We start from the raw sequence: 25,417 nt of genomic DNA, 5'->3' as shown, positions 1-25,417 counted from the left end.
TTCATTTCAGACAGCAGATCTTATGCATGTTACAAGACATAAATAAATTTAAAAAAATCTTAGACAAATGTATAGCAGTATAACTGAGTTCTTAAGACAAAGTATAGGATCTTTTGGGTTTTATAAATCAAGAGAATAGAACTATAAATGTGTCCATTGATGTCAACAAAAATTATCATGCCAATCAAAGATGAGAGCTTCTTTTTTTCAATTCCCCACTACCTCAGAGCAACAAACATTGCATGCAGCCCTTACAGGAATATGAATAGTATCATCATCAGGGGCTTTCCAATTCTAATTACTAGACTTATAAACAAAAGGTAGTGAGGTTGTTCCTTTATCCCTACACATGATTTTTTAAACTACAATCATTGCACTTTATGTTTATTTGTTGTTTTTTCTTTCAACTCCTAAGCCCGTTGAGGTTTAGGACTTACTGTCTGAATATCTTCAATGCCTTCTATATAAAAGCTACTTACATTTTTATTGTTGAATGGATATAATATATAATGTCTTTAGAGCTGTGTTTTATTGGTAATGCAAAACTTGACTGCACAGCTTTCTGCTTTTAACTCTTATTCTTGTTCTGTTTACCTCCTAGCGAGAAAGGTATTTTTCTCCTTCATTTCCTTAGCAGGCAGAACCTGCAATAGCCTCTCTCTTGTTGCTATATTGTCTTCTTTAATAAGTGTTCCTGGGGGTCACAAGAGTAAATCAAACAAAAGGCCACTCTCTCAAATCTTCTTGGATATTCTAGAACTTGTTATTTTCAGTGGTTAGTATATTAATATTCACTCTGTATCCCTAGAATTTTAGGATGTGCTCTTGCTTATAAAGATTACAAATGCTTTATGTTTTCATTAACTCAGTATCACTATGGTAACAAAGTCAACTTTTTTTTCTCAACAAAGGGAACCATGGGTTTTCCAGAAAGCTAAGTTTCCTGCCTAAATAGGCATTACATCAAACATCACCTTAAAAGTATGTTTGTTATGCACAGAGACAATTAGGGGATAGCTCTTGTATAATGTCAAAAACTAAAAAAAAGGGATATATATTTTTGAACTTTAAATTTAGTGCCCATATCACTTTATAAATTATGGGAAAATGCATTTCAAAATACTAATCATACATATAAATTCTAAAACAAGAACTTGAAGCTACATGTTAATGAAAAAACTTTTCCGTTTTATTGAAAATTTTCTAAAATATGCCAACTATATTCTGCTTTAAGAGACATATATAGTAATTCAGTTTTTTTTTTCTATGACTTGTGATCTCTGCGTGTCAGGAGACCTCAGGGTATAATAAAGTCACTTATCTAAAGAATACCATACAGCAACTATAGACTGAAGAACATTCATTTTGCAGGGAAGAATCTAACTATTTTAAAAGCCTTGTCCAAGCTTACATAGAAAGTGGCTATTAGAACACTGATTAAAGTTCTCTTCTGACTCCAGTTCTGGTGCTCAGAAATAAAGATGATGTTACAGAGAAAGAGAATGTGTTGGGACTCCAAAGCATGGCTCCTTTTAATGACATAAAACTATATATTTACATCTGTATCCTTCTACTTACAGAAATGATTTGCTAAATTTTGTTTTAGTTAACCATTGTGCCATTTTCAATAAGCTATTTTCAAGGCAGAAGAAAAGTGTTAAGATTTTTTCCCCTAAAATTTCCGATTTAGTATGATTCCAAATTTACATTTCCCCAAATTCCTAAGTTTTATATATTTTTAAGCTTTATTTATTTATACATATGAGAATTAGGGTACAGGTCAGAGGTGAAGGTGGTGAGTGGATCACCAGGCACAGAGTGGGGAGCAGAAGAGGCAGATCAATTAAAGAACGATGCTGAGGGAAGCAGCAGGCAAGGTAAGAGAGGTCTGCCATGCCATGTGGGTCATCTCCCTAGCAGGGCATCACACTCAAACTGCAATAGCTAAGGATAGTTTCACAGTGCTGCACTTTAAGCTGGTACACCACCAGGGAGGGCCAATTTTTATAAAAATACAAATGAAGGCATAACATGGATGTTGGGGGAGGCTATGTACGAAGGAAATTGTTTGCAGGAAATAAGGTTGAATTTCTATTGAATGAATGAAAACAGCTCAGCATTGAGGAATACTATTATGACCAAGATCAGCTGCTTTTGTATTCTTAACCATGAAGTTAAGGGTGATGGCCCAAAGTAAAATGATCAAAAATGACACTGAAATCAGGACCAAGTAGACAATCTAATAGCAAGTCAATAAGTCTGTCCCGAGTCACAGCAAACACCACCAGCCACACACTTAGTCCTTGTAGTTAGGAGAATGATAAAAAGGTAGAGAGAAATGTAAAGTTAAATGTAAATCAACATTACCTCAATTAAAAAGGGGAAGGAGGGAAGAAGGAAGGAAGAGATATGGAGGAGGGAAGCAGGAAGGCAAGAGGAAAGCTTAGCACTGTCCCATTTTATTTTTTATAATATGAAAATTCAGTCATAACATGAAAGGAAAGTATTCTTCCTCCATATTATTCTGCCCTGGTATTCCTTAGGAGAGAAGAGAAATCTCAAATAATGTTTTGTTAGAGGTTAAACATTTGTACTATGAAAAGGGAATAACTGTAAAGTGTGTTTTCACTTTTTATCAAAAGTCTGTGTGACCAAAAGTCCTATGAGAAAACTAAACACTAGGCAATAAATACAGTTTCTTTTATGTTTAAGTTCCATTCACACAAGCGCTTTTTGTTTTGTTTTGTTTCCTATTTTCCAAGGGCACTTGGGAGGTGATAATTGAAAGGTGATGAAACAAATGAATATTTTAAGTAGGATTATCACAGATGTTTCTGCAGTAAATACAAGCAAAGGAAAAGTTCCAAGACCTTGAAGCTTGAAGCAACTTGCTGTGGAAAATGCAACGAATGGCCCATGATCTGTCCTAAAATCTTTAGTAGCTTACATTTAAATGAATTTATGGGTATGTGTGTGTGAGTGTGTGTGTATGCGTAATTATAAGCATTGACAATTCTCTGTGTTTTCTGGGAGCAAAATGACAAGTATTATGAACTAAAGCTTTCATTGGTGTGAAATCATGGAGAAATAGTTTTAAAAAAAGAATGGAAGTTATCATTAACATTTGATAAGAAAAACAGAAAATACTTATTTAAAATATATTGGTTATCAATTACATTATAGTTATTTAATTTTGAGAAGACCTGTACCTGTCCGCAAAAGTCAGTCTTCCTTACAGCTAAATGGACAGTGGCAATTAGTTCACATTTTTCAAACTGCATTTCCACATTTAGGGTCACATCACAAAATTTTGACAAGAATCCCAAATGAGAAAATACGTGAACACTCTTTATCATTGTAAAGTATTCTATCTTAAAATAACTCTTTAACTTCATAAAGAATGTAAAACATTTAATGTGAAAAGGAGACCATTAAAATAGTAATCCCAAAATAAAATAAGAAGCTTTATTTTTCTCCTCCCATTTGGAAACAGACTGAACTATTCTTCAGAATGATAAAATTAACCAGCATTTAAAAGAGCACTAAATTAGCCTCTATGGTTGTATGATTTATAGTAAGAAATTATATGTTTTGCCTCCTCTCATTTATGCCAGAGCTTCTAAAACTGTTGGAATTTTCTAAATGAGAAAAGTCTAAGAGAAAAGTCTTTCAACATTCAAAACAAACCTCTTTGAACCGTACCTGAATTTATGTTAATGAATTAAAGGAAGCACCTCAGGATAGGGGCTCAGTTGCAAGGTTTATCGATCTGACTTCTTGATTTGAGAATTGGAACTGTCATTTCTATGCCCTGATCTCTGGGGAAGGGAGACAGGCTACAGATTTAACTAAGCCACCACCAGGTAGCAGGTGGTGACATTATCAAGATGATAACATAGGTTGTTCTTGGCTTCAGTTGCCCTCACATAAAAACCAAGTAGCCACTCGACAGACAGTCACCACTGTGAAAATCTCTTAACATGAGATGAGGCACAACCACAGAAATTAAGAGGGATCACAGTTGAAAGGTAAGAGGAACAGCCACATTCTAATTGCATCAACCCTCCCCTATTAAGGCATAGGACAAATTATGAGTTAGTAAAGACAGACTTAGAGGACTCAGTCCTTACCCTGTAGGATTTGAATAGGATGAATATACAGGACACATAGCTGGTGTCACAGATTTGCAATCAATTTTCTACCCCTGAACTGTACCCCAAGTGTTATGGATTTGCTTAGAGAGGGAACTCTACCACACATTTGGTAACCAGAGTACATAAGTTTTAAACATAGTATGTCTAGTGTAAATTTCTAAGTTGGAAACATCACATTATCCTAAGGCAAAAGTGTTGATTTTTTAAAATCCAAATATCTTTTTTCCTTTTACTAATATAAAATAATTCAAATTCTTCCTTATTTAAAGAAAAGTAAGCTAAATAAACCAAATAAAAACCTGAAAGCAGAAATTTGAAAGGAAAAATTAACAACATTTATAACAGTGGTTAAAATGTTATTTCCTAAGAGTTTCTCCCTCCTTAATTATTCTGTATATTGGTAAATAATACTTTCCAATCACATTTAGAATATTTTCATTAAGTTCATAACTTCAAATGTTCCATTGCCCTTTAAACTCCAATTAAGTCTAACAAAGAAATACTTAATGTTAGCAGAAACTAGCCACCATTCCATGTAATGCTTATTTGTTTACATAGAATTAACATTCTATGAGTTCTTGGTAATGATGCAGGAATTTTTTCTACTCATCTGCCAGCCCACACATCTGTGAGATGTGTCTAAGGAAAAAGTAGTGTCTGGGAGAATATAAAAATTGAATTTGCTGAAATGTAAGTTACTAAGATGTGAAGCCTTTGCAGATAATGAATGAGCTCCTCAAATCACCATCTCTTTTGAGCTGAACACTATCCTCATCTGTGGGAGTTGATGGAAACGAAGCCAGATATGGCAGCTCCCACAGGGCAGAAAACCAAGAATTTAATAAAGAGTAGTAGCAAAATACAATATCCTGTGGGGGTTCACTAGTAATTTAACCCAGCATAGCTGTTGTTGAAAAGTGACCAGGACAAAATAGCCCCTATGAGTAGGATGGAGAAAGATAAGCTGAAGAACTAGGTATCTCGGGAAAAGGAAAAAGAGTAAATAGGCATTGCTGAGGAAGCCTTCACGTTGACACAGCTGTGTTAATTATTTATAGAATTTTGGGGAATTGCAAATAGTGAGATCAGTAAAACAAGCAAAAATCAGATGCCATAAGGGCTTTCTAAGACATTTTATGGAGTTTTCTTTATTTCAAGGACACTGGAAAGTCAGAGAAGGAATTCAAGTAAGGGGGAAATGACATGAAAAAAGATGTTTAATGATAATAAAATTTAGTAAGAGCTGCTATTGAATATTTCTTGGGCTTAAAAAAATCAACCCGTTTAATTTTCATTCTAACCTTATGATGATAAGGTTGAATAATATGATAATATTATTCAAACTTTCTGGATGAATAAAATGAATCTATCCTATGAAGAAGTTTTCCCACACAACTAGCATGCAACAAAGCAACAGCTGAAACCCAAATCTGTGACTCTAAGGGCATTAAGAGGAACAATGTGGCCCTACCTAATGGTGCAAGGGGGTAGGATGCAGAACTGCAAGCTAGCCTCAGCCGCTTTACTAGGAGTTCGATCCCCAACCATGTGCAAGGTGAAGCACATGGCGCGACAGAGCTCTTCTAACCCACCTGCTGCTCCCCTCAGCAGTGTATTTCATTGATCTGCCTGTTCTGCTCCCCACTCTGTCTCTGGTGAATCCTCTCACCGTCTCTGCACCTCTAGCCTGTACCCCAGTTCTGTACGAATAAATAAATCTTTAAAAAAAAAAGAGGAACAATGTGATCAATATTAGATTGAACCCCATGCAATCTGAAAACTGTTTCACATAATTTAATATAACATTTTACAAAAGCAAAAATATTAGCCATCTTCTGAAATTAAATTTCAATCACAAAAATGCAGCTGTTAGATGCAACTCTGTGAAGAACATTGATGTCATCTGAAAATTTCAGTCCAACTTATTTTGGCGTCTCATACTTTGCAGATGTAAACCTGAAGATCCCCAGCACAATTCTCTCCTTTCTCTGTATCTGTAATTCCAAGTCTCTATTTTTGGTCTCTTGCTTTCTGTGTCAGCAGAATCAGGTTGACTCTCTCAAGTCCTTTGGCTTCCCTGTGTTCCTCCTAATGTTTTTAGTCTCAATTTGTCCTTCATAGAATGAAAAAAAGGACTAAATGCAAAGATCTTAGAAACAGTCTCCTAGATTTTTATATATAATATTTATTTATTTGTCCATAAATAAATAAATAATATTTATTTATTTGTCCAGAGGCTCAGGGGCAGCGAGAGGCTTCACCAGAGACAGAGTGGGGAGCAGAACAGGCAGATCATCGAAGTACATTGCTGAGGGGAGCAGCGGGCGGGTCAGGAGAGGTCTGCCACTCCATGTGGTCACCTCCGGGGCAGGTGGGGATCGAAATCATGCTGGTGGCTTAAGCTTCTTAGTGCTGTGCTTTAATCCGCTGCGCCACCAGGGAGGACCACCCCTACAATTTAAAGTGCTCTACACAGATCCTATGGGGTGCTGCATTCATTATTCCATTCTCCAGAGTTTTCACATGTTATGACTTCTTGCCATCTCTGTGTCCATTGACAACTTCAGAGTTGAAGTTCAAATGGAGAGACTGATAGTTAATGTTAGTCCCTTGAAATTTGGCATTTGCTGGAAGATTGATGGAATCTTTCTCTCCTTCCCATCCAAGCCAAGATTGCTAATTACAAATAGCAGCTGGTGATATTCTACCTAGATTTTAATCCTTGAGACACATTTTAAATAGTAAGCAAAAATAAGAAATTATATTTATCTATATGTGGGTACCAATACAACCTAAGCCTAGTCTTCAATTTGATTTGAATTAGGTCAATAATCCCATTCCTCTTTAGATTACTCTTTTATTTCCTTTGTCCTGTCTCTACAAAAAAACTTCTACCACAAATTCATTGATGCCAAAATACTCTGCATCAATGGTTTGCAAGGCTAATTGATTCAAATAATTGTTTCTGTAAAACAAATACATGTTTAGTATATTATAGTGAATCAAAAAACGAACATACATTTAAAGAAGAAATTAACAAAGTATTCCACACAACACTAAACAATTATATTAAATGAGTATCATTCTAAACAGTTCTTTAATATTTACATATGAAACACTGGACAAGTAAATAAAAGTTGATGGCTAGAAAATGGATAAATGAGTAAATTAGTAGGGGATCAGGAAATAAATGATGGATGAAAGACAAAAAATAAAAATCAAAAGTAACTTTCTGAAAAGTTGGTCATCCTATACAAGCTACTCAAAAAGTATTAAACTTCTGTATTTAATAGAAAAAATAAAGTGAAGGGTAGCTGAAGCAACCACTGAACCTTAAATATACGCACCTTCATTTCAACCTGTAATTTCCTTACTCTTCTATGAGTGAGAAACATAGACAGCAACATTAAATGTCTAGAGTTATGATTTATTTTAAATGCCATGTTTCAAATTTTAGTCAGAAAAACTGACTTCCTGTTTTTTTTTAATGAGGAAATTAGCACTTTTATATGTTTCAACTTTTACTTCCTACCCCTTAATTTTGGTTATACATATATTTCTATATTGTAGGTTTTATAGCATTTATATTCTATTCTATAACCATAATTCACTCAGTTATTTGATTAGTTTCTATATTTACATTGATACAATGATAAGTATCAGTTCTTTTACCACTTCTTTCATAGTCACTACTTGGTTGAATGAATTTATTACACAATTTTTAAAGAAAAGCTCATATTTCTGTATTCTATGAATTTGCATGTTCCTGGGAATGCCAGTCGGTTGCCTTTTATACTAGAGGAAAAAGTGCTGAAGGGTCTGAGGTTATTAGCTTAGACTCTTTACTGCTAAACACTGTAGGTAGTTCTTTACCATCTTCTGGAATTGAATGGTGATTAAATCCTTTAGTGTTTTTTCTATTTCTTAGTTGACAGAATTTCATCTTTATAATTTTTTCAAGAAGAACTTGTGGGTTCCATAGCTACCAGCTCTCCACTAAAAGCTAGGCAGGAGATGCTCTAGCTCTTAGTGCTGTACACTAAAGAAATATGGAGTTGGTAGGTCAAAACAAATTTGTGCTTATGCTTATTCTAGAACAAATTTGGGTTACCAGAGGGTCCAACTTTCTGTGTCCTATTAAATTTGAGCCTGTTTCCATAGCCTACATAGGAATCTTTTCCCAGGTAATTTCTCGTAAATATACACAAAAAGACCACACACAACCAAGGAGTATCTTAGGGAGATTGTGAAGGTATGAAGAGGGCTTGAACTTGTATGCAAAAGTATTTGTACGTATCCCTTCATGTCAAGTGGTGATGAAGATCCTGTAGCCAGGATTGGTTGCCTCAATGACCATATTCTGGTTTGGAACTATGAGGTGTTGAAAAAAATTTAAATTTAAATCAGATTGTTGAGAAATGCATTCATCACATGGTTTGAAAATTTGGCATGTATCTATTTCCATTGTAGTTTTGCAGTTTCCATTAGTGGAAGGTAATAACATGAATTCTAGTAATGCAAGGTATTGGATATATGTTCTGTGGGTTTTATTATTTGTTTATTTTGTTGTTGTTGTTATCTGAGAACTTTAGCCTATATACGTAACAATTAAAAAAGATGTCTACTCAAAATATTTTGGGGTGTCTTCCTTCAAAACCTTGCTAATTCATTTGTTTATTGTGAAGGAAAATGTTAAACTACTCTGATAGTTTTGTCATTATTGAAGATGATTTGCATTCTCTAATATGATATCTAAAGAATAATGTATTTTTCTTTAAAACTCAATATTTTAACTATATCATCTTCTTACTGATTATACTATAACAGTTTTCTTAGGTGTGTTTTTCAATCTTCATATTCAGTTATGCCATTAATTCAAGGAATTTTAATTTCTATTTCATTTTAAATACCTGATTTATTATTATTATCATTATAGTTATTATTATTATTCAGTTGTTAAGTTCTATGATTCAGCAACACAGTTGCTCTTATTTCTTTGTTCTTTTTTTCTCCATATATACTTTGTTCATCTAATTGCTGAGATCTCTCAGTTTATTTCTCATGTGTTCCCTATGGTTATATTAAAACTTTCTTCCTTGAAACAATTCAATTTTTATTCAATTAATTTTATTGCTTAGTATTCAAATTTACAGTTCTATAAAGTTACATTTTGAAAATTTTTCATTTTATTTTTGTCATTTTATTTCGTGGACTTCAATCTCTTCATTTATTGAATTTGATCTTTAATTATCTTCTACAATATAATATATTCACTAGGAGTTTTCTTTTGTTTTGTAGGTTATGTTTTCTTTTCAACTGAGTTCTTTGTGTTTTTATTCTCTTTCTAAAGGGTCTGTGGCATTGGCATAGTCATTCTGCTGCACTTCCAGTTTTTTATGCCAAAGTGAGTAGATCTGTAAGAAGTGTGCATGTTTCTGAAATGTACATGTGCTTTAACTAGCAATACTGCTTTAGGGGTTTTAATTATTTACTTATAATAAGGAAGACCTCAGATACACATGTCCATTGTATAATAACAATAAGGGCAAAAGAACGTGCTCTCTCTTCCTCTAAGATTCCCTGTTCAGAGTTTACTCTTCTATGCTCCCTATTGTTCATTGTGTATGTGTGTGTGTGTGTGTGTGTGTGTGTGTATACATATGTGTGTGTGTGTGTGTGAATAATTCATTTTGGCTGTTACTTCACCATGACCGGAAGCATAAATACTCTTATAATACATTTTTAACAAAATGTTACAAAGGACATTTGCTTTGGACCCAACTATGATGTTAACCAAGAGTAAAGGGGGTATCCACAAAAGGAAAAATAACTGGTATCACCTTTAGATTCTGGTGAGGGGAGAAAGGAGGCTATACCTTCCAGCAGGATGACCTGCCCCCTAAGGTTCCTTCTATCTCCCGTATATTCTAATTTTTCTTCTCCATTCTGTTATTTTCCTCCTAACCCTTTGTAGCCCTTAGATATCTAACACATGAAGAGACAGACTAGTATTGCCTGGTGATGGGAACAAGAGAGATAATTAAAATTACTTTATTCCCATTGTAGTTTGTAAAAGGGATATATATACTTGACTCTAAACTTTGGGATTTCATTGAGACTTTGGGGTCCTTTCTTTTAGACATAACCTAATACGTAATTGCTTAGCTTGGGAATTCAGTCTTTCCCTTTCACACATTAAACTTTCAGATCACACATATTCAAGGAAATTACCATTGTAATTCTATCATCACTGTAGACATGGTCTGGGAACTATTTAAAGGATTTAGAACCAAACAGAACACCATTTAAACTTAATTTACTTCTTAAAACCATATCACCTTGATAACTGAATTGGTAGTTCCTTAAGTTTCCTTGGTTTCAAATGAGTTACTTTATGTATGTTTCTGCCATAAAGTTTAATTTATTGGCACCTTCTACAGCTCTGATGTGCTGATGTTTCCCAGATTCCAGTAGTATGATTAGTCCATGAGTCTCAAAAAATAATCTAGAACATAGCTTGTCTGTCTATGCTCCATCTGTTCAGCTATGTCTTATTACATTAATTCTAGGAAAGCATTCACTGTGCTTTCAAATGCCATTCTGGATTGCTGAAATTAAAAATAATGTTATTGCCTGGAATACATTTGTTGACATTTTAGTGTCAAAATATGAAGGTCTAAGTTCCAATTAGAGAAACACTAACTGAAGTTTGTGCAATACTTGATATTTGCACTAGAAACCTAAGCTGAATGTATCACAAAGTTGGATTTCTAAAACAAGTTTGCATATGCATGAAAAATGACTCAGTGGTGGAATACCCAATCCTAAATTCAGAGAACAACCACTTAGAGAAATTATATGATATGACCTCAAAGTATGTTTAGATAAGGCTCCTTAATGTTTCAACTATTACTTGTTTTAGACAAGTAATATGATGATTAACAATGTAATTGTTAGTTCCTTGGTGCCTGGATCTGGTTAGTATTTAATATACATTAATGCACACACATAAGGAGTGTCTCTTTTCTCAAACACTTAAGAAATAAAGACTTTGTGATTGGAGTATGAAAAGGGGAAGATAGAAAATAACAGTATTTAGATTTGTACTAAACATTAAATCTTTAAACTAATGATGATTAGTTTTCCCTGGGTAAACCTGAGTCAGTTATCCATAATATAATAATAGCCAGAAGTTACCCGTAATATGAGCTTCATAGAATATTAAGGTTTACAAAGGTTATTAACATCATCTTTCTTGTCCACTCTTCTGATAAATGATATCCCAAGGTAGTGAGGTGATTGGGAAATGATTTGGAAAATACCTGAATAAAGAATGAATTTCAAAGAGTAATTGACATACAGGCTGGTTTGAACTTCTGAGGGCTGCCTAGGAACTTGAATAACCTGATGAAAAGAGGGGGAGGAAACTTCACAAAACATGCATCATGAAGGGCCTTCCCTGGTGGTACAGTGGGTAGAGCACAACACTAAGAAGCTAAAGCCATGTCAGCATGAGTTTGATCCCTGCTCTGCAGGTGACCCACATGGCGTGGCAGACCTCTCCTGACCCATCCGCTATTCCCCTCAGCAGTGTGCTGTGACAGTTATCTTCTTCTGCTCCCCATTCTGTCTCTGGTGAATCCTCCTCTCACTGCCCCTGCACCTCTGGCCTGTACCCCAGGTCTGTATGCATAAATAATAAAAAATTTAAAAAATGCATCATGAATTTGCTATTTTGCCAAACTGAAAAAGAAGAAGACTGCTACACACACACACTTTGTTTCCCCCTTAAATACTAGAAGTTGGGCATGAAATCCTCATTATGGGAACTCTGAAGAGCATGAGGCTGTGTGGGTATCAAGAAAAGTGACAAACATTTAGTGTGTATTGATTATATACTGGTGGATATAGGCAAGCTGTATTCATTTTTTGATCTCAAATCCTATAGAATAGATTTAAAATGCCTGCCTATAGATTTCAAAGTAAAGCTAATTAGTTATTGTTACTACAGAGCAGGTGTTTCAGTGCTTAAGCTTGTGCTTTTTATATTCATATTTATGCTTATAATATTAAACTAATAAATATTTATATTTAGTTCTATTCAGTATTCACAGAACAGTGATCAACCATAAATCTTAAAAGTTTCAGGTCAGATGTCCTCTCCACTGTTTGCCTGGTTATTTCAATTCTTTTACTTTAATCAAGTTGGAGCAAAAATGTATTGTGTCTAGTATCTACTATGTACACACATACATTATGTCTTTGATACTTATACCAACCTCACAATATAATAATTATCCTATGTTTCCACTTACAAGTAGGAAGTGAACAAAATTTCCCAAGATTATTGCAGTCTTGAAGTTGCCAAGAGGAATACAAACTATATTCCGAGCCTACTCCCCTGTTACTATCCTTTGAGGTATTACTGAGATCCTTCACTCCTACATTCCTACAGGTGCTATATTCACTGTGATTTCTTAGAAGATACATTTGTCTTTTAGTTGTTATATAGCCAACACCACCAAAATAAAAGGAAGAAATATGTAATTTCTTTTTCGCCTACTGTCATGCCTGAGATTGGAAAGGATTGTTGGTTGTTTCAACCAATATTTATTTCATTGGAATTTTAAGCTTTCCACATAAAATTATAAACTTTTAAATATCCTGTAAGATTCCTAATGCAGTAACAATTTACTTACTGAGGAGCAGATAGAATGTAAAAAAAATATCCCTCTAACAGCCTCCAGAGTGCACATCTGCTAACAATAGCTGACACTCCTAGTTTGCTCTCTCACTGTCCCTTGCATTTGTGTCTGGATGTTGCCCAGATTACTCAAAACTCTCAAAAATCTTTCTAAAACATCAAAGTTTACATAAGAAGAAATTGTTATAGTTTAGTTGCATGAAGTTACCATTGTGTAAGCTTTAATTTTTATTTATTTATTTAAGAGATTTATTTATTTCTGCATAGACGAGCTGGAGTGTAGGTCAGTGGTATGAGAGGATTCACTAGTGATATAGTGGGGAGCAGAACAGGCAGATGCACTAAAATCCACTGCTGAGGGGAGCAGCAGCGGGTGAGACTAGAGAGGTCTGATGTATGCAGTGAGTCAGCTCCCTGAACTCAGGCCATAGCAGGGACAGCACTGAGACTTAACCCCCTCTACTACCAGGGAGGCCCTAAGCTCTTATTTTTAAAACTAAAACTCTAACAGCTGATAGCTAAGGGTTAATAGTCCTTTCCCTTTTAATATTCACATTCTATTGTTTGTAGGAAACTCAGTTAGCCTCGTAGGTAAATGATCGACTAACTTTCCAATAGTTTAGAAAGTAAAAGCTTTTTAACATACACTTTCATTTTGAAATATTATAAAATCTTCAGCTAGAAACTGATGAATCAAATTCACGCAAGGTTGAAGTTCATAACAAGCTACTTTCTACCTCCCTTCAGAGGTAGAAATGGGTTTGAATCCACATACCATTTTTAACAGGCTCCCCTTTCAAAGTTCAGAAGGAAAGGGAATATATACATTCCAATTCATGAAGAGTAGAACACATAACAACTTTCGATACTGAATCTTACAGAAACATTATCTTCAAAAATTGTATAATAGACCACCACATTTTCCTTGTATTTTTTTTTTTATTAAACTAATGTAGAAGTTCGGGCTTCTACATTATCTTTGTAGTCCATACTTATTAATTGCCCTGTAATACCATCATTCTAATTTTTTTAAAGATTTATTTATTTGTGCATACAGAACTGGGGTGCAGGCCAGAGGTGCAGGGGTCGTGAGAGGATTCACCAGAGACAGAGTGGGGAGCAGAACAGGCAGATGGACGAAATACACTGCTGAGGGGAGCAGCGGGCAGGCCAGGAGAGGTCTGCCACGCCATGTGGATCACCTCACGGGCAGGCGGGTATCGAACTCATGCGGAAGTGGCTTAAGCTTCTTAGTGCAGTGCTTTTACTCGCTGCAGGGAGGGTCCCATCATTCTAATTTTAATTTATGCAACTATATTTGAAAGTCAATAGAAATATCAAGCAAGTAGGAAACTATCAACTCCCTTGTCCTCTCAGGAAATGATAGAAAGCAGGTTTGTTTCCTCTCCTTTTTTAGACAGGCAACATGGTGAAAATGTGTACAAAAATGGATAGATTCAGGTTTGAATCTATTCTCTGCCAGCTGATGAACATATGTCCTTGGGCAAAGCTTATATGTTACTAAATTAACTCAGGCAAAGTATATGATTCTTCTCAAACTTTGAATTTAATTTTTTTATTCCATGCATCTTTATTTATATATTTTACATCATTGTATATGCCCTGTAAAATTTCCACCACCAGTTCACCCGTAAACCATCACCATATAGCTTTGTGCTCTTCTCTCCTCTATCCTTGATCCCTTTTCCTTTCCTTCCACTCAAGACTGTCTCTTATCAAACTTTGAATCTTTACATGTTAATAAAGCTACATACCTAGGCTCAAAGGTAGTATGATGATTAAATGAAGTCAGTTATAAAGCACCTGGCATGTAAATGATACTCAATAGTTATTGAGTTCATTGTCTTATATCTTATATGTCAATACGAATAAAAAAAATTTGAAGATCAAAAGCAGTGACTCTGAATCAAGTTGCCATGTCATTTTTATGACTCTCTTCCCTTTTGTGGAAAATTTATATTGGACTTGAATAAGAATTCAAAATATAAAAATAGTTAAAAGATTGAATATGATGAGACTAGATAAATAAAGCTTCATATTTCTTAGACGGAGCTTTGTAATAATAACAATAAAAATAAATAATGGAAGGAGGAGGAGGAGGGAGAGAAGAAGGAGAAGAAATGTTTTTTAAGGTTAACTATCTATAAACATGAATATTAGATTCTCAGTAAAGCATGTTGCCTTCTGAGACAATTTCTTTCTCACAATAATCCTTGTTTTCATTCATTGTTTTCATCTGTGGGAAGTAGTTTTATAACTCTAACTTCAAAAATACTTAGCATGAACTCTCTTTTATCTTACCCAGACTTACGGAAATCTAGTAATCACTTACAGGCAAAAATGATCTTAGATCATCTACTCCAAGATATATTCTCTCCAAAACTGAATTTGAGGTTAAGTTTCATAGGCTAGGCAGTCATTGAAATTTTGAGGTGTTTTAGTCTTTTGTGAGTTTTATATTGTGAGTTCCTTTTGCAAAACTAAAATCTGCCTTACAATGATTTCTTCCAATTGATTTCAGTTTGTCCTGTGGTATAATACACAGTACAGAGATTTCATCTTCCTGTTTGAGTAGCCACTCACTCTATTCTTTTCTTTAGAACTAAGCACTCACATATTTCTCTGGAGAACCATGTCTCACCAAATTCCATTTGAATCTGGTATTGCATGCTATCATCGCCAAAGGTGGGGTCCATGATCTAAACATGGACTCACAGCTCCCATGTTCACAGTCATGGCTTCAGAAATGAGCATGAAATTGGATGAAGGATGAATTACTTTGAATTGTTGAGCAAGACAAATATTCTTTCAGCAGACTTGGAGAATGTAGAAACTTTGGCTACCATTTTATCCAGAGGAAGCAAGAGACCCTTTGGAATTTGGGCTTACCTAGATAAAAGAGGAGCAGAAAGAGTTACTGGGCTCTGATTTATCCTGTTCATTGTGAAGATAAAATTACTTCCCAGCAATTTTCAGTTATATAAGCTAAAGCATTTCTAATTTTCTTAAGTTTACTTGGGTTGAACTTATATCACCTGCAACCAAAAACTCTCATGACTAAAATAGACATTGGACAATCTTCTCTGAAGATTGTAATTACTTCCTCTCCATAATCTATTATTTCAAACAAACATTGTCAGTTCTTTGAATTTCCACTCATATTAAAAATGTTTACCAGATCTCTTTCAATTTTGGTTATTGTGTTCTTTAATATTTACTAAGTATAATAAAATTTAAAATATGTGCTGACACAAACAGATATAAAATGAAAACATACAGACATTTATAATTTACTTTATGAAAAGAGTTATTTCAAGTAGTCTAGAATCTGTCTAGGTCTAGCACCTTTAATCTTGTTATCTCATAAATAAAGTTTCCAAAGGAATCATATTTGGTTATCATATATTCCAAAGTAATCCCAGCACACTGATTTATTAATATTGCATTGTCATAATTTTTCATCAACCAAAAAAAAATCTACTATCTCCAGTGACCTCAAAATTCAGAGCTTTCTATTTAAATAATCAAACACATACTGTTGTGCAATTTGAGCTTATGTCCAAGCCACATAAAAATAGTGAAGACAGGGCTTTCCCTGGTGGCACAACAGGTTAAAGCAATGCACTATGAAGCTCTCTGCAGCCGCTGCTGCGTGAGTTCAATCCCCAGCCAGGGAGCTGACCCACATGGTGTGGCAGACCTCTCCTGACCCGCCTGCTGTTCCCCTCAGCAGTGTACTCCATTGATCTACCTTTTCTGTTCCCCACTCTAGTGAATCATCTCACCCACCACAGCTCTGGCCTGTACCCCAGTTCTGTAAGCATAAATAAATGAATCTTTAAAAAAAATAGCTAAGACATAAAATACAATGATTTTATATTTACTTGTTGGGGTAAAATTCCTACAACTTATTTTTACAATCACCACTGTCACTGGCCTCTCATTTATTTGTTGAGCACACAAACTTAACAAGCTTGGCGTAAAATGTTTTGCTGATAAGATATAATGTAATCCCTTTCATCTCATGACCTGGTAGTATTATCATCATTTACAGACAAAACAACTCGGGAGAGAGAAGTTAACCAACGTGTCCAAAGTCACACTACTTATAAATGACAAAGTAAGCAATCTAACTTTACTCTGTTTCTGAACTTCATGTTCTTATTCATAATGTATGTCTGCTTCCAATCTCTATAATATCAAATGGGATATATGTAAACAATATTTTGAGGAGAATGTAATGAAAGAAACATAGTAGGACCTTTTAAACAGATTATATCTTAAAATGAATTTATTTCTTTATAAGCTAGGAAGGTAACTGAACAAAAGAAAAGCAACACATCAAATATAAATTTGGGATTATACTTAAAACACATTGGGGTTATAATTAAAACATATTGCAAATATTTATAACAATCAAAACTCTAGGAAAAGTCCTCTCTTCTTAGATCACCTAACCTAATGGGTGGGACAGATCTTAAACAGATTGGGAAAATAGTTCTTTGTCCTTCATCCCTCTTTTCTATGTCTTTCACTATCAAGATTTATACCCTATTATTTTACCCTCTTTGCTTTAAGACCTGCATCCTTTTATTTTCTCCAGTTATCTCTAGGACTAACTTGTTTTCAATATCTACCTTAAGAAAAGACCCTGACATAGTAATCTATACTTTGAGCTGCATTTATGTCATTCTTACTCTTCCCTAGACATACTTCCATTTTGGACTTATTTAAGGATGTGAATTAAGTCTTCAAAATTCTTTGAAGCATCACCCAATAGATGGAGATATTTTTGGCACCGAAGCAGATGTTGAGGGATGGCTTGAAGGTCACACTAAATAGGGATCAAACCCCCAAATGTGTAATTGAGATGCTGATGACAGCCAGTACCTACCTGTTCATTCTTTCATATTGTTCCATTTTCTTGCTTCTATTCCTAAGTACAGGATGGTGATTAGTGGCAAGTTAAAGCCTCTTCTATATTTCTTTTTGTCAAAGCTATCAACAATGAAAAACAAGAGAATTATGTTTTGTAACTTTTTCATTTTTCTACCTCCTCACTGATAGTGAAATTACCAAAAGGCACGCAATGTACAGATAACACACCAATTAAATAAAGAAGCACAAGAAATATCAAATAAATATAATGTAATCTACAATTATTTTTGGAAAGGAAGCATACAGGACCTCATGATATTCATTACCAAGTATCCCAGAATGATGAAGATGTTAAACCTGGCCAAATGCAAATTTTCTTATAAAAGTGCATGATCCGTCAACTAAACATGCTCGATTACTCTCTCCTTCTAAAATATTGCCAGTAATCAATAATAACCAAAATAAAAACAGTGAATCACTGAAATCATAGAAAGTAAAATTTTACTGTGCACATATTTAAAATACAGTTTGCAAATGGGAACACTTAAACCAACACATGGAATAAGCCTAGGGAAAATTACTATGAAGCAGTTTACATAATGAGAAGGCAGAGTCTATTCATTGTAGAGATTGGTTAAAACATTAGGATGTTCACTTATTACCTCTGGAACACTAGGAAGTGGTTTAAATTTTGTTTATGATTTCCAGAAGCATAAACAAGAAGGTCAAGTTAGCCAACTAAAATAAGTTAAATTTTGTACTTGTATGACTAAACTGATGTTTTCTGCTCAGGAGAATTTTGAGGCTGATTTTCATTTGTATTTAAAATTTTAACAAATTGTTTTATTTTGTGTTTTAAATGCCAGATAAATTTAATGTGTATTTCTCCTTAGCATCCTCTCTCTAGAGGCAATTCATCAATTCAAATATTCACAGGAAAATTTAAATAGAAAACTTTTTTTGAGAGTGCATGTAATAAGCTCTAGTACCTCATAGCACCTGTCTCTATAACTGAGATTCTATTTGATATTGTAATAATGAGTATAGTATTCTTTCCAAGTGTCTAAAAGATAATATAAGACCTAAAGTAAAGACTTAATACTTAAAAAAAAAAAAGGTGTCAAAAAATACGGTTATTCCATGACCTGAAAAGTTGAAAAGTTGATAATGCTCTTAAGGTCCTGCTATTTGAAAATTTCCCATCTGTTATGAAACTTTGAGAATCCATGAGCAAAACAACACAGGCATAAAGACTGGGCTGGAAATGTGTGCTGTCAAGCAAAACATAGGTTTCTCAAGATTTTGATGTGCCACTTGTGTATCTGTAGCTTTTCACTTGGCAAGCCTTTTTTGTGTCTTAACAGAAGGCAAAGGAATAACAAGTGTTCTTTTGTTTGTCAGATTTCAGGCATTCCAAGAGAATAAAGCTGGGATTTGGTTCATTCTACTCCAAGTTGAAAATTTAACAACTTTAATGTAAATAGATATATAAGCAAATTTAAAATGTTAAAAAAGGAAATAGCTTGGTTCAAACTCTACATGCAATAAAATGTCTTTCATTCAACTCCTATCCATGACACTTCAAAGGTAAATGTAATTGTTGACAACCAAGAAATATTTGTTTTGTTTAAAAAAAAAAGAGGGTCCTCTCTGGTGGCACAGTGGGTTAAAGCACAGCACTAAGAAGCTAAAGCCACTTCCACATGAGTTCGATCCCAACTCAGAGGTGATCCACATGGCACAGCAGACCTCTCCTGACCCGCCCACTGCTCCCCTCAGCAGTGTACTTCATCACTCGGCCTGTTCTGGTCCACACTTTGTCTCTGCTGAATCCTCTCACTGCCCTGTACCTCTTGCCTGTACCCCAGTTCTGTATGCATAAATAAATAATTTTTTTAAAAGAAAATTTAACAACTTTGACAAGATCTGCTTCCTTTGATCTACATGCAGCTGTATGAGATTGTTATCTTTCAATGGAGGCTAGACTACTTGTTAACACCAGTTAAATAGTGTCATTCTGAGTTGTGTGGAGAGAACAATGCACTGCTCAGGTGGAGTAATGGCTCTGACGTGACTGTGGACAAATTATACTTAACCAGGAAGTTATTCCTTCTTTCACATGCAATAGTATTTAAAAGCTAGAACACTACCTAACACATAATTGATGGTCAGAGAATGTCTACCAAAGTAGCCCAGTCCTGAGTAAAAATGGTCTGGGCCAAAGAGAAAAAAGGAAAAAATCATTAAATATGGAGCAGGACAGAAGTAGGGAAACCCAGACTAGACTCAGACAGAAATCATGCTACTATACACAGAATTTAAGTTTCAAAAATTTCTTTGTTTTTTTTTAAAGACTTATTTATTCATACAGAACTGGGGTACAGACCAGAGGTGCAGAGGCAGTGAGAGGCTTCACCAGAGACAGAGTGAGGAGCAGAACAGGCAGATCGACAAAGTACACTGCTGAGGGGAGCAGCGGGCTGGTCAGGAGAGCTCTGCCACGCCATGTGGTCACCTCCGGGGCAGGTGGGGACCGAACTCACACAGATGCAGCTGCCGCCAGCTTGCAGTGCTGCACCACCAGAGAGGGCCTCAAAAATTTCTTATGAGGAGAAATTAAAAATTTCTATGAGAACACTACTAGATGACATTGACAATTCATATTTGGTGTGCTTTTTAAATTCATACATTTAAATACATACATACACATATATTTCTTTCAAATCACTTAATTATACAGTGCTAACTCACTAGAATGTGGTTTGTATCAAATAAATTTATATTTAAACATGCAAATCTACTGCATGATTAGTGTTAAAGTCCACATGTATTGTTCTCATGGCCAGGGAGATCACACAGTAGGATGCAAACAGATGAGCTGTGCTCTTGAACATGGAGGCACAGCATTTGTTCCCAGCTGAACTGACATTCACTTATGCATTTGTTTACCCTGCAATGGCCTCACATCTTCCTGCAACTTATTTATTGATGAACACATTACACAATGGGTGAGAAAGATACGAAAGGATAAATATGCTGGAGAGATTACTGAAGTTCTGTAGTGTGATACCACCCCTGGATATTAAAAATCCAAGTTTAATAGCAACTCCAGTTCTCTTACAAACAATAGGCAAGAAATAAAAGAGTAATGATACAATCAATAGACACTTACATGCTGATAAGAGCTATTTGATATGCAGGGGGAGAATATATACATCAGTCTTGGAAGCTGACAAACACCATTATATGAACAAAAATTGTAACGAACTAGAACTGGAGACATATCAGTGTTTCAAAATATTTGAGAGACTAAAACAATGAGCTGTGAATGGGGAAAAACATCTACATAAAAACTGGGATAATACAATTGTGTATAGGATTGATTCAGTGTTTCAATTTCCAGGATATATCTCATCCTTGCCTTTCTAAAAGACAAAGTGGCTAAAGTATAGTTCTAAATATCTTTCTAGACTTCTAGCTATAATATAGTAATGTATTATAAACACACATATAAACAATTGTAGGAAACCTGATCTACAAGGAGCCTTCTGGAAATATTGGTCAATCTTTGGTCATAAATTCTATATCCTAGGGCTAAATGCAAGCCTATTGAGTAATATGATAATTATTTCTTTCTATGCTTCCTTTGGTGATTTTGAAATGAAAACATTTTTACCTTGTGCCTTTCTTTGACTTCAAGTACCTTCCCACTCCCATTCAATACATACTTTTTAACATGCTCATAGCCACTCCTTTGGATTCTCCAGCAGATTATTCCTATATTTTAGAAATATGTGAGTCAGTTTTGGAGTCTCCTATACCTGAGCTGCCAGGGATTCCACTTTGATGCTTTGTGACCACCGTGCAAATCTTTACTATTCTGGTACAACATGCTATTTTTGTCTCCTAAGATGGCATGCATTTCTTGGTACGGTGCCTTTATTTCAGCCTTTGAAAAAATCCCTGAAGAAATAATTTATACCCTGAGATATACCTAAAGAGTTCTATGCTTCACTGAAATCCAAATTGAGCAGTTACCCTTTTATTTACTTTTTATTGAGGTAATACTGGCTTAAAAGTACTCTTCTCTAACTCTTTAATCTTTAATGTAGACAGTCGCAAGTTAAATGCAGCCCACAGAATAAAGTTTTGTTGCTAGAATAATCCTTACTTGAACTCAAAAGTTTCTGAATAAATAGATTATGAACATAACTATATTGAAACTGATAAGTACTTATGAAAATCCCTGAATAAATAGATTATAAACATAACTGTATTGAAACTGATGAGTACTAGCTTATGAAAATCTCTATACATGATGAAAACAGAAAAAAAAAGTTTCATACAAACTGGAAATACTTTTGAAAGAAAAGTATTACTTGATGTTGATAAAAAGTTTATAGTTCCTGGGGGAAAGTTGTTTAAAAAGAGTAAACTCAGCCCTCCCTAGTGGCACAACAGAATAAAGTGTAGCACTGCAAGTAAGCCGCAGCCGCTTCAGTATGAGTTCAAACCCCAATCCCGGAGGTGACCCACATGGCGTGGCAGACCTCGCCTGCTGCTCCCCTCAACAGTGCACTTCCTTGATCTGCCTTTTCTGCTCCCCACTCTGTCTCCGGTGACTCCTCTCACTGCCCCTGCACCTCTGGCCTGTACCCCAGTTCTGTATGCATAAATAAATAAATCTTTAAAAAAAAAGAGGAAAATCATCAAATAGGAGAAACTTTTGACCATCATCCTACTGGTGCAGTGTCAGAGGGAGTGTTGGGAAGGCTCTGGAGAAAATATCCTCATGGGTAAATGGTGATCTTACTCATACACTTTAAGAACACATATTTCAAAATTTCAACTAATACATTCCATCATCAAATAATTTATCTCACTTGTATATAACAAATAATATACTCAGGTGTTAGGTACATCCAATATTTTATGATTTATGAAATGTTTTTAATATTTGGTAGTAGCTAGTCTCTTTTGGAAATAATAGTTTCTCTTTTAAATTTCTATCTACTAATAATTTCCCATCAGCTAATAATTTTTTAACTTAATGTTTTTTAATTCATTGATGCTTTCTTATTTTAAATGTATTGATTTTTAAAAAATACTTATTTAGTGGCCCTCCCTGGTGGTGCAGCGGGTTAAAGCACAGCACTGAGAACCTAAAGCCACTTCCGCGTAAGTTTGATTCCCGCCTGCCCCGGAGGTGACCACATGGCATGGCAGACCTCTCCTGACCCGCCCGCTGCTCCCCTCAGCAGTGTACTTCATTGATCTGCCTGTTCTGTTCCCCGCTCTGTCTCTGGTAAAGCCTCTCCCAGCCCCTGAGCCTCTGGCCTGTACCCCAGTTCTGTATGCACAAATAAATAAATCTAAAAAAAAATAATACTTATTTAGTACTTATTTTATTCTACTAGAATAGAATGCTGGTGTAAGGTATTCATATTTTTGAGTTTACATAAGATGATACTAAAACATTACCTTTTATTTTCTGCTATAATTACTTGTAGCATACCTCTCCTCTCATTTTCAGTGATTTAAGTTCAGCAAACTATTTCTTCATAATACATTTCTCTCTTTTCCTGTGACATCAGGGTTTTGAGCATATATGGAGAAATTCTTTTCCATTTTCTATCAAACAGCTGTTGTCTACAAGGAGGAAGGAAAATACAGACGGTTAGTGTTGACCATGAGGGTCAGGACAGCAATAAGAACCCCTGACTCTGACACACAGACCATATTCCTGGACCTGACATTTCAGATTCTTCTAAATTTCTTCCCAAGTTAGATGAGGAAAGTGAGTTCTCAGAGCCATCCTCAGTAGTCACATGAAATGCTGTATTTATCAAAATGAAGATTTTCTTTAAAAAGTGGAATTTCCATGATGCCAGTGTCACATTTATTCTCCAGAAAAACAAAGTAAAATTATCTTCCATGATCTAAATTAGTGAATTGCATGAGGCACGATTCTCAAATTTAACTAACAGACATTGTTAGAAAAATATGAAGTACAGCTTATACCACCTGTAGGGAAGCTTGAAAAATAACAATCAAAAATCCAGTGGAAACAAAGAAAGCCAAGCAACCAGAGTCACACATACCATGAAAATTCCGATGAAGCTACTATCTGAACAACATCACTGCTCTGCCAAAGTTATTTTCCCTGCTACTGTGCATAAATTCTAAATCATTGTTTACATTTTATACTCCTAAGTTTACAGCAGGCATCTCCAATGTAGATCACGCTTCCTTGCACAAAGGTCTGAGACTTTTCCAACTACAACTATGAAGTCCCTTAAAATAGGAAAGATTGTGGCTACTTGGGACTTAATTAGCATTGACAGTAACAAAAGTCCACAACAGTCTCTAGATGTCCATCCTGCCATGCTTTGGTCATAATAGAAATGTTGGAGTTAAAATAACCTTTTGTTTCTTAAAGTGGGATATCTTTCAAGACACAGTTTCAGAAGGAAGAGTATACATTGAACAGGAAAGCCAAAAGATCAATGACTTAGGACTTTAGATATTGATCTCAAAATCTGTGAAGTATCAAGTTCAACTTCCTAGAGAATTGGAGCTATTGTGTAAATTTTGAATTCTTGCTTTCTTAACTACATTTTTATCTTCTGTTGTTAATAAAAAATGGAAAGATATTTTTATTATTATTATTTACAAGGCCTTCATGCCAAATAACTCACTGGATATAAAAGGTACTACGTGCTGAGAAATTAAAGCATATAGTTAAATATAGCTTTTTTAATACTGGGATTTTTTTTATTTTGTTCTTTTCTGCTTTTAAAAAAATTTAACTCAAAGGGATGCAATTTATAAACCTGAAAAAAATTATTACCATTTATGCTCTCAATATGTATTTTGCCATTAGTCTTTCTTTTGCTTCCTTTAAACAATGTCTTACAAAGAATATAAAATTTTAAGTAAATGAATAAACTTAGAAATAATCATAACTTTATAGGATTTTGAAAGGTAAAAAATTCAGCTTATTATATTTCATCAAAATATAAAGACCACTAAGTTCATTTAAAAATTATTTTAAAGCTGGTGATATTTTCAGCTACATAAATCAATAAAATATGTACAAAGAGAAGGAAAAAACTAGTCTCATTTGAAATTCTGTGTTTTTTTTTTCTTTCAATAGGTTTTACATGCAGTTGTGGAAAATCTCAAAGTCAGTATTGTTGGCCTAAATCTTGCGACGCTCAAGAAATTACAACCAATCACTTCATGCTCAATTACAGAATCATTCTTCATTCCTTAGATTTTAGAAATTCCTAAGTTAAAATACATCACTTATTTCAAGTTATTGTTCTACCCTCAACCTATATGCCCTGTTCAAACAGTCTCCACTGTGTAGTCGCTAGCCTCCCTTTATCAGCGACTACAGTCTTACTAATTCATGTAATGGGAAGTCTATTCAAGATCAGGTTATTACCACAGATGACAAGCATGCATACATACCCCTCCAAACTTGTTCAAGAAACACAATCCAACCAACTGGGATAATTTAAACGAATGATCTCACCAATAACCAGGCAATTTATAGCTGAATGAATTATGCAGCCAACAGCATAAGTGATTCCTCTGAGTTACCAATAAACTATAGCTGATTCTCAGAAGAATAGCACATTATCATCACATATTG

General features: G+C 34.7%; 1 long non-coding RNA gene across 2 annotated transcripts in view; it reads right to left on the bottom strand.

Annotated features, from left to right (window-relative positions):
* The window catches only part of LOC105853351, a 329,248-nt gene that overhangs the window by 154,372 nt on the left and 149,459 nt on the right, over positions 1 to 25,417 (bottom strand). Inside the window, exons 3-4 of one of the 2 annotated variants that reach the window (XR_001145186.1) lie at positions 23,239 to 23,406; positions 17,774 to 17,877 (exon numbers count right to left, since the gene is read on the bottom strand). This is a non-coding gene — a long non-coding RNA (uncharacterized LOC105853351). The remainder of the gene's footprint in view (positions 1 to 17,773; positions 17,878 to 23,238; positions 23,407 to 25,417) is intronic. The other variant, XR_001145187.1, reaches the window with a different exon arrangement.

Source organism: Condylura cristata, unplaced genomic scaffold (assembly GCF_000260355.1).
Source record: "Condylura cristata isolate star-nosed mole 26May11 unplaced genomic scaffold, ConCri1.0 scaffold00007, whole genome shotgun sequence".
Lineage (NCBI taxonomy): Eukaryota > Metazoa > Chordata > Mammalia > Eulipotyphla > Talpidae > Condylura > Condylura cristata.
This window is presented reverse-complemented; position numbering and strand designations above follow the sequence as displayed.